General features: G+C 35.0%; 1 long non-coding RNA gene across 3 annotated transcripts in view; it reads right to left on the bottom strand.

Annotated features, from left to right (window-relative positions):
* Positions 1–982: 982 nt before the first annotated feature.
* LOC141506644 (uncharacterized) overlaps positions 983–14277 on the bottom strand; it is a 50534-nt gene continuing 37239 nt past the window's right edge. For all 3 annotated transcript variants that reach the window (XR_012473952.1, XR_012473954.1, XR_012473953.1), the window contains 2 exons: positions 2627–2712; positions 983–1280 (listed from right to left, as the gene is read on the bottom strand). This is a non-coding gene — a long non-coding RNA (uncharacterized LOC141506644). The remainder of the gene's footprint in view (positions 1281–2626; positions 2713–14277) is intronic.

The following is a 14277-nucleotide window of genomic DNA, read 5'->3' as shown; positions in this document are numbered from 1 at the left end:
CCAAAATGACATTTGGATAATATCTCACCTGGAAGAATAAATCTGGTCTAAGACATTTGACTTACCTATGTGACCTGCCTGGACACTGACATTCAATACTTATATCTGTAAAGGAATTTTCCTTTAATGTCCTGGATCTTTATAGTTAGTTACTAAGCAAACTAAAAAGGTTTTAGATGAATTGGATCTAATAACCAGAGAGATAGGTTAGGTGTCTGACTCTGACACCTGCTATCAGCTACATGCTAAGGTAGGAATTAAGTTTCCTTAGTTTTTTTGCGTTAGAGGGGATATTTAGGTAAGGAGAAGAGTTGGGACCCAGGCCCCCCCTCACCCCCAAGAGAAGAATGGGAAATTCTTAGGATAATTACAGTTTCAAATTCTAGTTTAAGGAAAGGAATGTGAGTTAGATAAGTATACCAGGAAAAGGAAAATATGGGAATATTTGGAAAAAAAATCATTTTGGTTAAGGATGTTTGAGTCATTGTAATGAGAACAAAGGTTAAAATGTTTTTATTTTAAACCAGATTTTGGGTACTCTTAGAACAAAGATGACTGTTGAATGTATATGTTACAAGCTTGTGAGTTTGCTCATGTAGTAAAATACTAATGGAAGTTAAAAGTGCTCAAAGTGAAGTATGTGTGTCAATATGACAGTAAGACAAAATGTAAATTGTAATAAGCTCCAGAATCTCATTGTTTTGTGATGGAAAACATGCCTTTTGAACTGAATTAAGATGTTAAGCAGTTTTTGTAATGGATTCCCTAAGGGCTCCCTTCCACATCCTGTGAAGACCAACACCCTACATTCCTCACATTAAGAAACTATTATCTTGCTGATCATGTGCTGTAATCTACTTTAGGATAAATTTTTACTTACTTTGATTAATGAGACTCTTGAGACCTTGAATACTCTTTTTGGAGTTTCATTCCTTAAAAGAAACATCCTTTTTATCATCACTTGATTGATGAAATATCCTTAAAAGAAACATCCTTTAAAAGAAACAATCAGCAATGAAGCAGCTTACCAGAGGTTCAACTTCTGATCTAAAGCTAGGGCCTCAGCAAGTGTGAAATTAGTGCTTGAACTGATGACATGTACAAGATTCAATTCCTGGAGAATTTCATGTTTCAGAATGACGAGCTAGAATTAGAACATGTGTAGGAATGTATGCAAACTGTCTCAAGAGGTATGATTTTTATAATGATTAATATGAGAGTGTAATGGACTTAATGATGATTTAGTTTCTAGGGAGCCTTTTCACAGGAAAGCTCTGGGCCTGGGAAAAAAGTGAAAACAAAGTATCTTGTCATAATTTGTTTTAAACATGACAAGTCCTGCATCCCCCCACCCCCGAATTGTGCTTGCCTGTGTTATGTGTATCAGTACAATTAGTACTATACTGTAACCCCAAAATAATAGTCAAACCACTCCCACAGTTCTCCCACTTGGATGGTCACAAGTGATATAATTATCATATTGTCCTACAAGGTTGATCAGTTCTGAAATGATCACTTAAACCCCAAATCTGATTGTTTTGTTAGCTACCTGTTTTGTTATCTGTCATCTACCTGTTATCTACCTGTTATGATCATTTATAAAATTTATAAAATGTTTTATAAATAAAATAACATTTATAAAATATCTGGTTCCACAACAACAAGGTGGAATTCCAAGGAATCATGGAATTCCATGACTTTCAAATTGGTTCCTTATAAAGAAAAGAATTAATAAATCCTTACATGATTTACCAGCACTTTGTCTCTGGCCTACTTTGCAATGACCATTGTAAAAAATTGGTTAACAAAATTATTTACAAGTCACATAAAGATATTTTAATGTCTATTTGAATATGGTTAATAAACTGAACATCTTTTGCTATAGATAATGTTTTATAAAATCTGTTCTCTATATGCAATTTGGGATTATTGTATTTTTATGTCTCATGTCTTTTGTTGTTTATTATTAAGCATCTTTAAGTCCATATGGTGTTTGCTGCCTGACAATTCCAGGAAAAATGTCAGGAACAGAACAAAGATTTGTATACAATGTTTTTAAATCTGGCCAAAGCCTGTGAATGTCTGCTGCAAGGGTTTATAGAAAATTATTTCAAAATTTGGTTGCCCAAGAAGTTCATCATTGTACGTCAATTTCATGATGTCGTGCATGCCCGGGTTCTGGATAGTGGACCATGCTCTCGCGATTTCCCTGTCACCAATGGAGTAAAACAAGGATGTGTCCTTGCTCCCATACTTTTTAGCATGATGTTTTCAGCCATGTTATCAAACACCTTCAATGAGGATGAACATGGCCCCATGGTCAACTACTGTACTGATGGCAGATTCTTTAACTTGAAAAGGTTAGAAGCCAAGACCAAAGTGGAGGGAGTGCTTGTGGCATGATCTTCTGTTTGCAGATGATTGTGCACTAACTCAGTGCAGCCTCTGAAGCTGAGATGCAACAAAGTATGGATAAATTCTCTGCTGCTTGTGCTAATTTTGGTCTAGCAATTAATACCTAGAAAACACAGGTACTCCATCAACCAGCACCACACCATCCATATATATGGAGACATTGATTATAGAAAATGGAGAAATTTTGAGTACTGTGGACAAGTTCACTTACTTTGGTAGTGTCCTTTCCAAGGAGGTGCACATTAACAGTGAGTTGACACTTGCATTGCCAGAGCTAGCTCAGTATTTGGGAGGCTCCTAAAGAAAGTATGGGAGAGAAGAGGTCTGGTAACTGAAGGTCTATCATTTTACTGACCTCATTGTTGCATGCCTGTGAAACTTGGACATTCCACCAGCACCATGACAGGGAAACTGAATTGCTTCCATTTAAATTAGCTCTGGATGATTTTGAAGATCACCTGGCAGGATAAGATACCAGAAATACTGAGTTCCTTCTCTAGCTAAACTGCCAAGCATTCAAATGTTACTAGAGAGAGCACAATTCCAATGGACTGGCCATGTTTTTTAAATGCCAAATGAACACTTGCTTTAGACTATTTTATGGAGAACTCACAGAGGCACATGGGGAGGGGGTTAGAAAAAGCAATAAAAGGACACTGTCAAGTATTCTCTTAAGAACTTTTGGAATTGATTGTACACAGCACCACCCTCAATAGAGAGGGTACAAGGAAGAATTGAAGCAGTTCAAAGGAAACATGAGAGGTGCGATTTTAGAGAACCATCCTGGTATTCACATGAACTACCTCACCTGAGGTAGGAACACTCTGAGTTCCTATTAGTCTGCTCAGCCACAGTTGGACACAATGTAACTTATCTTTAATATAAGTTTCATTTTGACCTTCTATAATGAAGGACAAGAACAAATTAATGAAATTTATTGTGCTCCTTTTCTATCTTACTCTAAAGAAATAATAGTCTATGACTGGGAATCAAATCACTTTAAATAAATATTTGGTTGGATGATCAATCCTTTAAAGACACAATTAGCTAACCCTGTAAGGATCCACTGAATGGAATTTGAGATAATAGTTGTCATTTCACACAATACCATACTTTTTAAAAATTTCTTCATTCTCTGTCTTCTTCTCCTTTCTTCTTATTTCCAGTTCAAGTTAATGAATATTTACTTAAGTGCCTATTATATAAAGGATATTTTACTAGATACTGGGGATAGAAATTTGAATTGAGACATCTTTCCCCTCCAGTTACTAAAAATCAGGGGATATGATAAATATACAAATAAGTATGATACAATTTAAAATATATTTGGGACAGGGAAGAATTTAGATCTAGATTAAAGTGCTCTAAGAGAGAACAGAGCTGATTTGATGGTGGTAGACGAATCTGGTATCTAAATTTCTCCTTTGAAAGAAGAGAAGGAATTTAATGAATAGAAATGTGAATGTTTCAGGTGCAGGTAAAAGAGAGTAAATGAGAATAAAGATACATAGATTCATAGACTGATAGAATAATAGGTAGATTGACAGATTGCTGCTAAGTTATTTTCAATCATGTCTAACTGACTGCATTTATGTTTTCTTGGCAACAATATTGGAGGGGTTTGTCATTGTCTTCTCCAGCTCATTTTACAAATGAGGAGACTGAGGCAAACAGGAATAAGTAACTTGCCCAACTTTATACAGCTAAATGTCTAAGAGCAAATTTGAATTTAGGAAGATTTAAGTCTGGCACTCTATCTACTGGGCCAGCTAGCTATCTCAGTTATTTAGATAGAACATTTATTACATACTAAGTTATATGCCAGGAACTAAACATTTAGCAGGAAGGAGTTTACAGACTTCATATATATATGTATTACAGACCATATATATGTATGTATATATACTCTATCACGAAACAGTATTTATTATACTAATATAAATCATAGATGTTCTTATAGGTGTAGAGGGGTAATACAATTTATGAACTTGGCTTTTTAAAAAAAATACTTTAATAACTTTTTCAGTTGTAATCTCATGTAGTTTATGCTATGAATTTTAAAATATTATTTTACTGACTACATGGATTCATCAGACTACCAAATAGGTACAGGATTAAAAAGACAATTAAGAACTGGTGATCTATGGACTATTCCAAAAGCCCAGGAAATCCAGCATCCCTTACCCCCACCCCTAAATACTGTGTAAAACAGAAAATCACAAATGTCCATAACATAAGGCAGCATGGCATCTAATTTTTAGTCTTTTGCCCTTCATCACCCCCCACTTCTGCAATTTCATTAGGATATTGAGTTGTTTTCTTTAAAACTAGTACTTAGTGACACCCACTGACTTTCATCTTTTCCGTGGTCTTTCAGACTTGAGGAAACAACTGAAACCCTCAGAGTAAACAAAAGGAAATCCTAACTCTTCATAGCTCACTTTGGCAGGTTTTCTTGGCAGAGATCCTGGAATGGTTTGTCATGTCTTTCTTCAAGTCATTTTACAGATAAGGAAACTGAGGCAAACAAGGTTAAGTGACTTGCCCAGGATCTCACAGTGTCTGAGGCTAGATTTGAACTCAGGAAGATGAATCTTAACTCCAGGTCAGACACTCTATCCACTGTACAATCCAGCTGCCCTTGTTTGTTTTTACCTTAAAACAAATGTTGACATCTTAGCTAGCCCTTGATTGTGTTTTAATAATTTTGGTCCCCCCCCCCCCCCCCCCCCCCCCCCCCCCCCGCAAGGCAAGGGGATTTAAGTGGCTTGCCCAAGGCCACATGGCTAGGTAATTATTAAGTGCCTAAGGCCGGATTTGAACTCAGGTACTCCTGACTCCAAGGCCAGTGCTCTATCCACTGTGCCACCTAGCTGCCCCTTAATAATTTTAATGACAGAGAAAAGTCACAATGAAGAAATAATAGAAATCAGTTTTCAAAGGAAAGCTTAATTTCTCTTCACCTTCTTTTGGATATTGCTTGTGCTTATGCTGCCCCCTTGTGAAGGACTGAAAGAACACATGGATTTGGGAGCACAATCAAGTATAACTCTAGAACTGTGTGGGAATTTGATAGTAATTTACTCCTCTTCTGGAAAATTTTAAGTGTATTTTGAAAAGGAATAATTTTTTAGGAGATGAAGTATTTTTAAAACAAATCATTTTATCATGATTTACATTTAAATGAATTAATTTTGATATATTCAATAGTATATATTTTTTCATGGCCTGTAAGTTCCCACCAGCATTCTTTGTATATTCATTTTCATTCACTTTCCCCCCTAATTTTGTTACAATAAGTGTGTGTTCCATTCTTGTAGTTCTTTCCCCTCCCTTTTGTTTCTGAGATTTCTTTCTTTTTTCCCATTTGTTGGTCTTCATGGTGTTAAAGTATTCCATAACATTAATGCACAATAAAATATTTAACCATTTCTCTATTGGTTAGTTCCAGTTTTGTTTTGTTTTTCAATTATGTATATAATACTTGAATAATCTGTGCATAGATGACTTTATTTTGATTCTTTTTAACATTGTCAGGGTAGGCTAGATCATTCTGAGAACATGGCAGAACAGGTCTAAGCTCTTCAGCTTTCTTCCATAAACAGGCAGAAAATCTCCATGAAATGAACTTAGAGCAGCAAAAGTAAAGAGGTCAAACAGTTTTGAGAGGAATTCAGAATGCACAGGGTCTCCAAGGGCTGTAGTTGGGCTTGAGTGAAATGTAGATGATGATGATGTTTGTCTTTCATTCTGGAAGAAGACTGTTACAGGCAGAATTCACTGAATCAACAAACAGCAGGATCTGGAGCAGCTCTGTCAGGAAGCAGACCAGACCCCAAGAGATTTCACATCGGAAATGTTCATCTCACAACTTTCATATAAGGAATAGCACACAGCTTGAGTTGGGGGAGGTTTGAAGGAATCCCTCCCCCTTGCTGCCCCCCCCCCCCCCACTGCTTTCCCCATGTACACAGGAGAGGAAGGAGGAAGGAAAGAAGGAAGAAAGGGAAAGAAAGAAAGGAAAGAAGGAATGAATGAATGAAGGAAGAAAGGGAGGAAGGTGCTTTATCTAACTGGAATTGACTAGGGTAATCAGTGGAATAGCTACTACTGCTCACAGATTGCTGTGTCCTTTGTAGTGATGGTTTTTAAGTGAATTGGGTTTAAATGGGCAGAACTGAGCAAACTGATCAGTTTCACTCTCTCCTCCAGGGTCATCTGAATCCACTGGCATGACATAGGTAAGGATGACTGGAGATAGGCCCAAATGCAGTGAGAGATCTTTTTTAAGCTTTAAGTATTACTAGTTCTCAGTTTGTCTGAAGTAAAATCCATTTAGCAATAAAACCTAATAAAAAAAAGAAATAAAGGAAGAAAGGAAGGAAGAGAAAAAGAAAGAGAAAGAGGAAGAAAGAAGGAAAGAAAGAGATAAAGAAAGAAACCAAACAGAAGACCTTTAGAGTTTCTGCCCTGAACAGAAATAAAGGCTGTGATCAGAAGTGGTAATAGACTGTGGCTATGGGGAAAGTGGAGTAAGCACATGCTGGTGGTACTGCAAGGACATTTTTTTTTTTTTTGGTTTAGTGTGGCTAAGGGCCCTAACTATGATGCTTCAGAGGAGAAGAGATGTCTCTAAGGTTGAACCTTAGGCAAGAGATCAGAAAATAAGTTAAGGAGGACCTGAGGCCTAGGGCAACATTACCCACAACTTGGGATTAAAACTTGATTATAATAAAGCTACTCCTAATAAGATAAAAATAAAAATGAGTCTCATTAGATGCTGAAAAAACTTGACAATATAGTACCATTACTATTAAAAACACTAGAAAGTATAGGAGTAAAATAATCTTGTTATGAGAGTAAACATAAACCCCCTTCCCCTCCAAGTAGATAAGAAACCTCAAGAATAGTGAGAGAGAAATAAAATGTATTTCAGTCTGTGTTGATTCCAATGGCTCTGTCTCTGAGATGAGTTACCTTCTTTATCATAAGTCCACCAAGAAGTTGCTTCAATATTTTCCCCACAATTGCTATTACTAGGTGTATTTCCCTCCACTCTATTCCTTCCCACTCTCATTTATTCTATTCTCTCTCTCCTTTCACCCTGTCCCTGTTTAAAAGTGTGTTGTATCTGAGTATCCTCTCCCCCACAATCTTCCCTCTCTTCTATCACTTACTCCCCCCTTCCCTCCCCCCTTCCCCTTTATCCCATCCCTTTTTTCTCATTTTTCTCTAGGGTAAGATAGATTTCTATATCCTATTAAGTGTGTATGTTATTTCTTCTCTGAACCATTGAGAATGAAGGCTCACTCATTTCCCCTTGCCTTCTCCCATTCCACTCCATTGAAAAAGCTTTTTCTTGACTCTTATGTGAACTATCTTAGCCCCTTCTTCCTCTCCTTTCTCTTCTTCCCAGTACTTTCCTTTATCACCCATTGACTAGATCCTTTTACTATTTGATACCATTATATTCAGCTCCTTCCTGTGCCTTGTCTATATATGCTTCTTCTAACTGCACTTATAAATGAGAAGTTTCATATGAGTTATCAGTATCTTCTTCCCATGTAGGAATGCAAACAGTTCAATATCATTAAATTCCTCCTAGTTAGTCTTTCTCAATCACCCCTTCTATTATTCAACTTAGTCCTGTACTTGGAGATCAAATTTTCTGTTCAGCTCTGTGGATGTTTCAATAGGAAAGTTTCAAAGTCCCCTGTTTCATTGAAAGTCCATCTTTTCCCCTGAAAGAGGATGTTTAATTTTGCTGAGTAAGTGATTTGTGGTTGATAATCAAGATCTTTTGCCTTCCAGAATATCATATTCCAAGTTCTATGAGCTGTTAATGAGATATTGTCAGATCCTGTGTGGTCCTGACTACAGAGCCATGGTAGTTGAATTGTTTGTTTCTGGCAACTTTAGTATTTTCTCTTTGACTTGGGAGTTTTGGAATTTGGATATAATATTCCTGGAAGTTTTTATTTTGGTATCTCTTTCAGGTGATTGGTGAATTCCCTCAATTTCTTTTTTACCCTCTGTTTCTAGGATCTCAGGGCAATTTTGCTGTATTATTTCTTGAAAAATGAAGTCTAGGCTCTTTTTCTGGTCATGACTTTCAGGTAGCCCAATAATTTTTAAATAATCTCTTCTACATCTGTTTTTGAGGTTGATTGTTTTTCCAATGAGATATTTCACATTTTCTTCTAATTTTTGTTTTCTTTGGAATAGTTTTATTTCTTCCTGATATATCAGCTTCTTTTAATTCCATTCTACATTGGAAAGAATTATTTTCTTCAGAAAGCTTTTTTATCTCCTTTTCCAGCTGGCCAGTTCTGCTTTTTAAGGCATTCTTCTCATTTACTTTTTGTGTTGCTTTTTCCATTTGGCCTAAACTGGTTTTTAACATATTATTTTCTTCATTATTTTTTTTTTTTTTGCATTTCTTTCACCAAGCTGCTGATTTGGTTTTCATGATTTATCTGTATCACTCTCATTTCCCTTCCCAATTTTTCCTCTACCTTTCTTAATTGCTTTTCAAAGTCTTTTTTTGAGCTCATCCATAGCCTGAGCCCATTTTCTATTTCTCTTAGAGGTTTTGGATACAGAAGTTTTGACTCTGTCATCATCTGAGTATATATTTTGGATCAGGGGAGTAGATTAGGTACAAAAGAAACAGTAGTAAATGACTATAAGTAATCTATTGTTTGATAAACTCAAAGAATTCAGCTTCTGGGATAAGGAAAAAAGGCTGGGAAAACAATAAAATAGTATGGAAGAAAGCAAATTAACATCTCACATGCTATTCCAAGATAAGATAAAAGGTAAGTCAATAAGGAGAACAAAGAATAGTTTATTTGTCTGAGGTTTGGAAAGGGGTGGAGTTTATGACCAAACAAGCAGTAGAGAACATTTTCAAATGGAAAATGGATAATTCTGATTATCTTGAATTGAAAAGTTTTTTCAAAAATAAGACCAATGCAACAAAGATTAAAAGGAATGCTGTAAGTTGGGAAACACTTTTTACAGCTAGTGTTTTTGATAAAGCTCTCATTTCTATATGGAGAACTAAGTCAAATTTTTAAGAAAGCAGTCATTACTCAATTGACAAATGGTCAAATGAACAGACAGTTCTCAGATGAAGAAATTAAAGCTACCTATGGACATATGAAAAAATGCTCCAAATCACTACTAATTAAAGAAATTCAAATGTAACACCCCACACCTATCAGATTGGACAATATTATAAAAAATGATAAATGTTGGAGGGGATGTAAGAAAACTGGACCACTAATGAATTTTTGGTGGATTTTTGAATTGATCAAACTTTTCTGAAGAGTAATTTGGTGTGGGGGTCCAGCCTCTGCGGGGTTCTTGGAACCTGACAAGAGGGATAGAGTCAGTGAAATGACTTGAGTCAACAAGTGGGTATAGGCAGGAGCAGGTTGACTGACTGTCAGATGCTTGGATTTATTTTTATAGTTTCAGAATCATGTATATTTCAAGCAAGCAAGCAAGCTAAGATTATTTCCTTGGTTACAAAAGTGTACAATTTTCATCAACAATCATATAGTTCATATGGTTACAAGTTTTAATCATGTGATTACAAGTTTAAGTAATAATCATATAGTTAATTGATTTTTTATCCCTACTCAGACCATAATGACCTTAACCTGTCTGTTACCTTGTTTATTACTACATTATATAATTGTTAATTCATTTAAAGTTATTAATAAGCAATTCCTTTAATGGAAAGTTTTTTTATATTTTTTGTGTAGGTAATGTTTTTCGATACACTTCCTTAACAGTCTACAGTGAGGGTCTTTATGCTTGTCCACCCATCTGTTAACTCTTACAATAACCAATTTTTCTTTCAGGCCTTGTTGGTAAAAGCCACAGTTTCTGTGACTTTTTTATTCTTTCCCATGAAACTAAGGCTGCTGGAGTTCACATATCAGTCACCTGTACTAACTATTTTCTTACCATCTTTTTCATATATTCCTGTGTATGGTAAGGGGGGGCAAAACTATTAATTTCCCTGGAATTCTATCTGACCCATCTTGTATCTGTTTTCCCTGTACATATTCTGGCATCTCCTTGGAATTCCCAGTGCTGGGTTTTCCAGAGATTTCATAATGTTGAAGCCTTTTGTATGCCTCAGGGAGAGGCAGTCCTGTTAAATTTAGACAGGGTTTGCAATCTGTTTTATTCAAGGAATTTTTCTGAAATCCTTCCTTTATAGTCATTCCAGTATTAGGGTGAATAAATATTGTAATCAATAATAAACCTATAAATATTGGTATGCATGAAATCCATATATATATATATATATTGAAGAAGGAAATGTTATTCCATCAGGCAGTGTGACTGCCTTGAGTCTTCTTTCTGTGACTGTGTCAAATAGCTTAGACACCCTGGTTCCCAACAATTTAGACCTACACCCAAAGGGCAATAAAACTGATCATATCCTTTGATCCAGCAAATACTACTACTAGGTCTGTATCTCAGAAAGATCATAAGAAAGGGTTAAAAACCCAAATGTACAAAATATTTATAGCTTCTCTTTTTGCAGTGGGAAAGAATTAGAAATTGAGAGGACATTCATCATTTGAGGAATGGCCGAACAGATTGTGGTATATGAATGGGATGGAGTACTATTGCTCTGTAAGAAATCATGAGCAGCCAGACTTCAGCAAAGTCTGGAAAGACTTGCAAGAACTGATGCTGAGTGAAGTGAGTAGAACTAGAAGAATATTGTTAATATTAACAGCAACATTGTATTATGATGAACTAAGATGAACTTGCTCTTCTCAGCAGTACAATAATCAGACAATTCTAGGATATGTGATGAAAAATACCATCCATATCCAGAGAAGGAATTAGAGTCTGAATGCAGACCAGAGAATAATATTTTCAGTTTTTAAAATTTGTTATATATTTTATGTTTTTTCCTCTCATGATTTTATTCCTTTTTGTTCTGATTCTTCTTTTACAACCTGATTAATATGGAAATGTGTTTAACATAGTTCTGCCTGTCTAGATTTCTGTCTAGGGGAGGAGGGAGAGAAAGGAGGGAAGGAGAAAGATGTGGAACACAAAACCTTCCAAAAATGATTATTGAAAATTAACTTTACATGCTGTTGGAAAAATATATTTTTTAAAATAAAAGAATATCAAAGGAATTAATGAAATAAAAATGCAAAGGAAGGTGGCATTTTATATATATTATCTGGACAGCCAGATGGCATAGTGGATAGAGCACCAGCCTTGGAATCAGGAGAACCTGAGTTCAAATCCAGTCTGAGACACTTAATACTTGCTTAACTTGTGTGATCTTGGGCAAGTCACTTAACCTCATTGCCTTGCAAAAACAACAAACAAATAAAAATAAAACTATATTACAAAGTGGTACTCAATAAAACTGTTTGGTTCTGGCTAAGAAATAGAGTGGTAGATCAGTGGAATTGATTAGGTACAAAAAGAAATAGTAGTAAATGAATATGGTAATTTACTCTTTGATAAACCCAAAGAATTCAATTTATGGGATTAAGAATTTTCCATTTGACAAAAAACTGCTGGAAAAACATGAATAGTGTTGCAGAAACTAGGCCTAGACCAGGATCTCACATCCTATACCAAGATAAGGTTGAAATGGGAACATAATTTAGACATAAAGGATGATATCATAAACCAATTAGGAAAACAAGGAATAGTTAATGTCTCATGTATGGAAAGGGGAGGAGTTTATGATCAAATAAGAGATAGAGAACATTATAAAATGCAGAATGGAGAGTTTTGATTACATTAAATCAAAAAGATTTTATAGAAATAAAACTAATGTAACTAAGATTAGGAAAAACACAAAAAACCAGGAAATTATTTTTATAGCTAGCATTTCTGATGAAGGGCTCATTTCTAAAATATATAGAGAACTGGGTCAAATTTATAAGAATACAAGTCATTCTACCATTAATAAATGATCAAAGGACATGAACAGGTAGTTTTCTGATGAAGAAATTAAAGCTACCTATAGACATTTGAAAAATTCTCTAAATCATTATTGATTGGAGCAATGTAAACTAAATTCATACCTGTCAGATTGGCTAATATGACAGAAAAGGAAAATGATAAATATTGGAGGCAATGTGGGAAAACTGGGACACTAATGCATTGTTGGTAGACTTGTGAACTGATCCAATCATTCTGAATAACAATTTGGAACTATATCCAAAAAGCAATAAAACTGTGTATACCATTTGATCCACCAATAACCAGTACTTAAGTCCATATCACAAAGAAATCATAAAAAGGGGAAATTACTCACATGTAAAAAATGTTTATAACTGTTCTTTTAGTAGTACCAAAGAATTGGTAAAAGAGGGAATGCCCAACAATTGGGAATGACTGAACAAATTGTGGTTTATGAATGTGATGGAATACTTACTATTGCCTTGTAAGAAATCATGAGTAGCCAGACCATAGAAAAGCATGGAAAGATTAGCATGAACTGATGCTGAATGTATTGAGTTACAAACCCAAAAAGAGTTCTTGGAAAAACTTCAACTGGAATGTAAAAGTCAAATAAGAGAGTATATCTTGATCGATGAAATCTTGATCAAGAGATGTGATTATTTTTGTAACTTTTATTGTATATTTTCAAATTTCTGTCCAGAAAGCTTCTACAATTTGTAATTCTGTCAGCAATGAAGTAATGGGTCTATTTCCCTACACATCTTCCATTCCAGTCATTGAAATTAACCAATTTCTGGGGTATGAAGTAATACCTCAAACTTGTTTTAATCTATCTCTTTGATTTTTAGTGGTGTTGAACATTTTTCAAGTGTTGCTTTTCAATTTTAATAATTAAATTAAATTATATTGCTTTTATTTTGTTTTTAAATCTTAATTTTTTTGAAAATATATTTTTTATTTTTTCATCATTGAAATTTCCTTATACTCTTTTCCTTTCCTAAAGATCTATTCCTACAATTTTTTAAAAAGAAAAAACAGACCAGTCAATGCATCAAGAAAATATGAAAATGTGTACAATGTTCCACATCAATGAGCCACTTTCCTTTTTAAAGGAATTGTGGGAAGGGTTTTCCTCATATTTCTTCTTTATGCATTGTTTTGTGGTGATTGTTCATTCAATTTATATTGTCATGTTCATTGATCTTCTTCACTCTACACCAACACATGTAAGTCTTTCCATGTTTCTCTGTAACCATCATATTTATTATTTCTTATAGCATAATAATATTCCATTACATACAGATGCTTTAGTTTGTTAAACTTTTCTCAGTTAATGGACATCTACTTTGTTTTTTCATCCTGTGCTTTGCCACTACAAAAAAGACTAATAAATATTTTGGTATTTTAGGGTTTTATTATTAATTATTAATTCCTTTGGGGTATATACCTAGCCATGTTATCTCTGTGTCTATCAGACAGGGCAGGACCAAGATAATTGAGTAGCAATAAGTTTTATAGCTAACATCCCCTCCACAAAACTCCAAGCACAACTAGTAAATTCACCAGAATGAATCCTAATGGGGAAAAAAAAAAGAAAAAGTTACAGTGACTTATGCACCTAGCTGAAATCAGCATAGGTGGGCAGATTAAGAAGTTTGTAGACTCTAGGGATGGGGTTGGGCCATGAACACACTACAGAAGGCTTTCTCATTCATTGGTAGCAGTTGTATATTAGGGTAAGAGGAGGATCCAGACTCAAAAGGTGGCCCTCTTGAACATCAAGACATTGTAAGGAACAGATTAGTAGCTTTATTGCTCACATTACTTGGTGCACTGTGGACTGAGAAGGGTGTAGGTCATGGGTAGAGAAGCCTTGAATTGTCTATCTGAAAAGGA

The sequence above is a fragment of the Macrotis lagotis genome, chromosome 1 (genome assembly GCF_037893015.1).
Source record: "Macrotis lagotis isolate mMagLag1 chromosome 1, bilby.v1.9.chrom.fasta, whole genome shotgun sequence".
In the NCBI taxonomy this organism is placed as follows: Eukaryota; Metazoa; Chordata; class Mammalia; order Peramelemorphia; family Peramelidae; genus Macrotis; species Macrotis lagotis.
The sequence above is the reverse complement of the archived record's forward strand: the minus strand, read 5'-3'. Positions and strand labels throughout refer to the sequence as shown.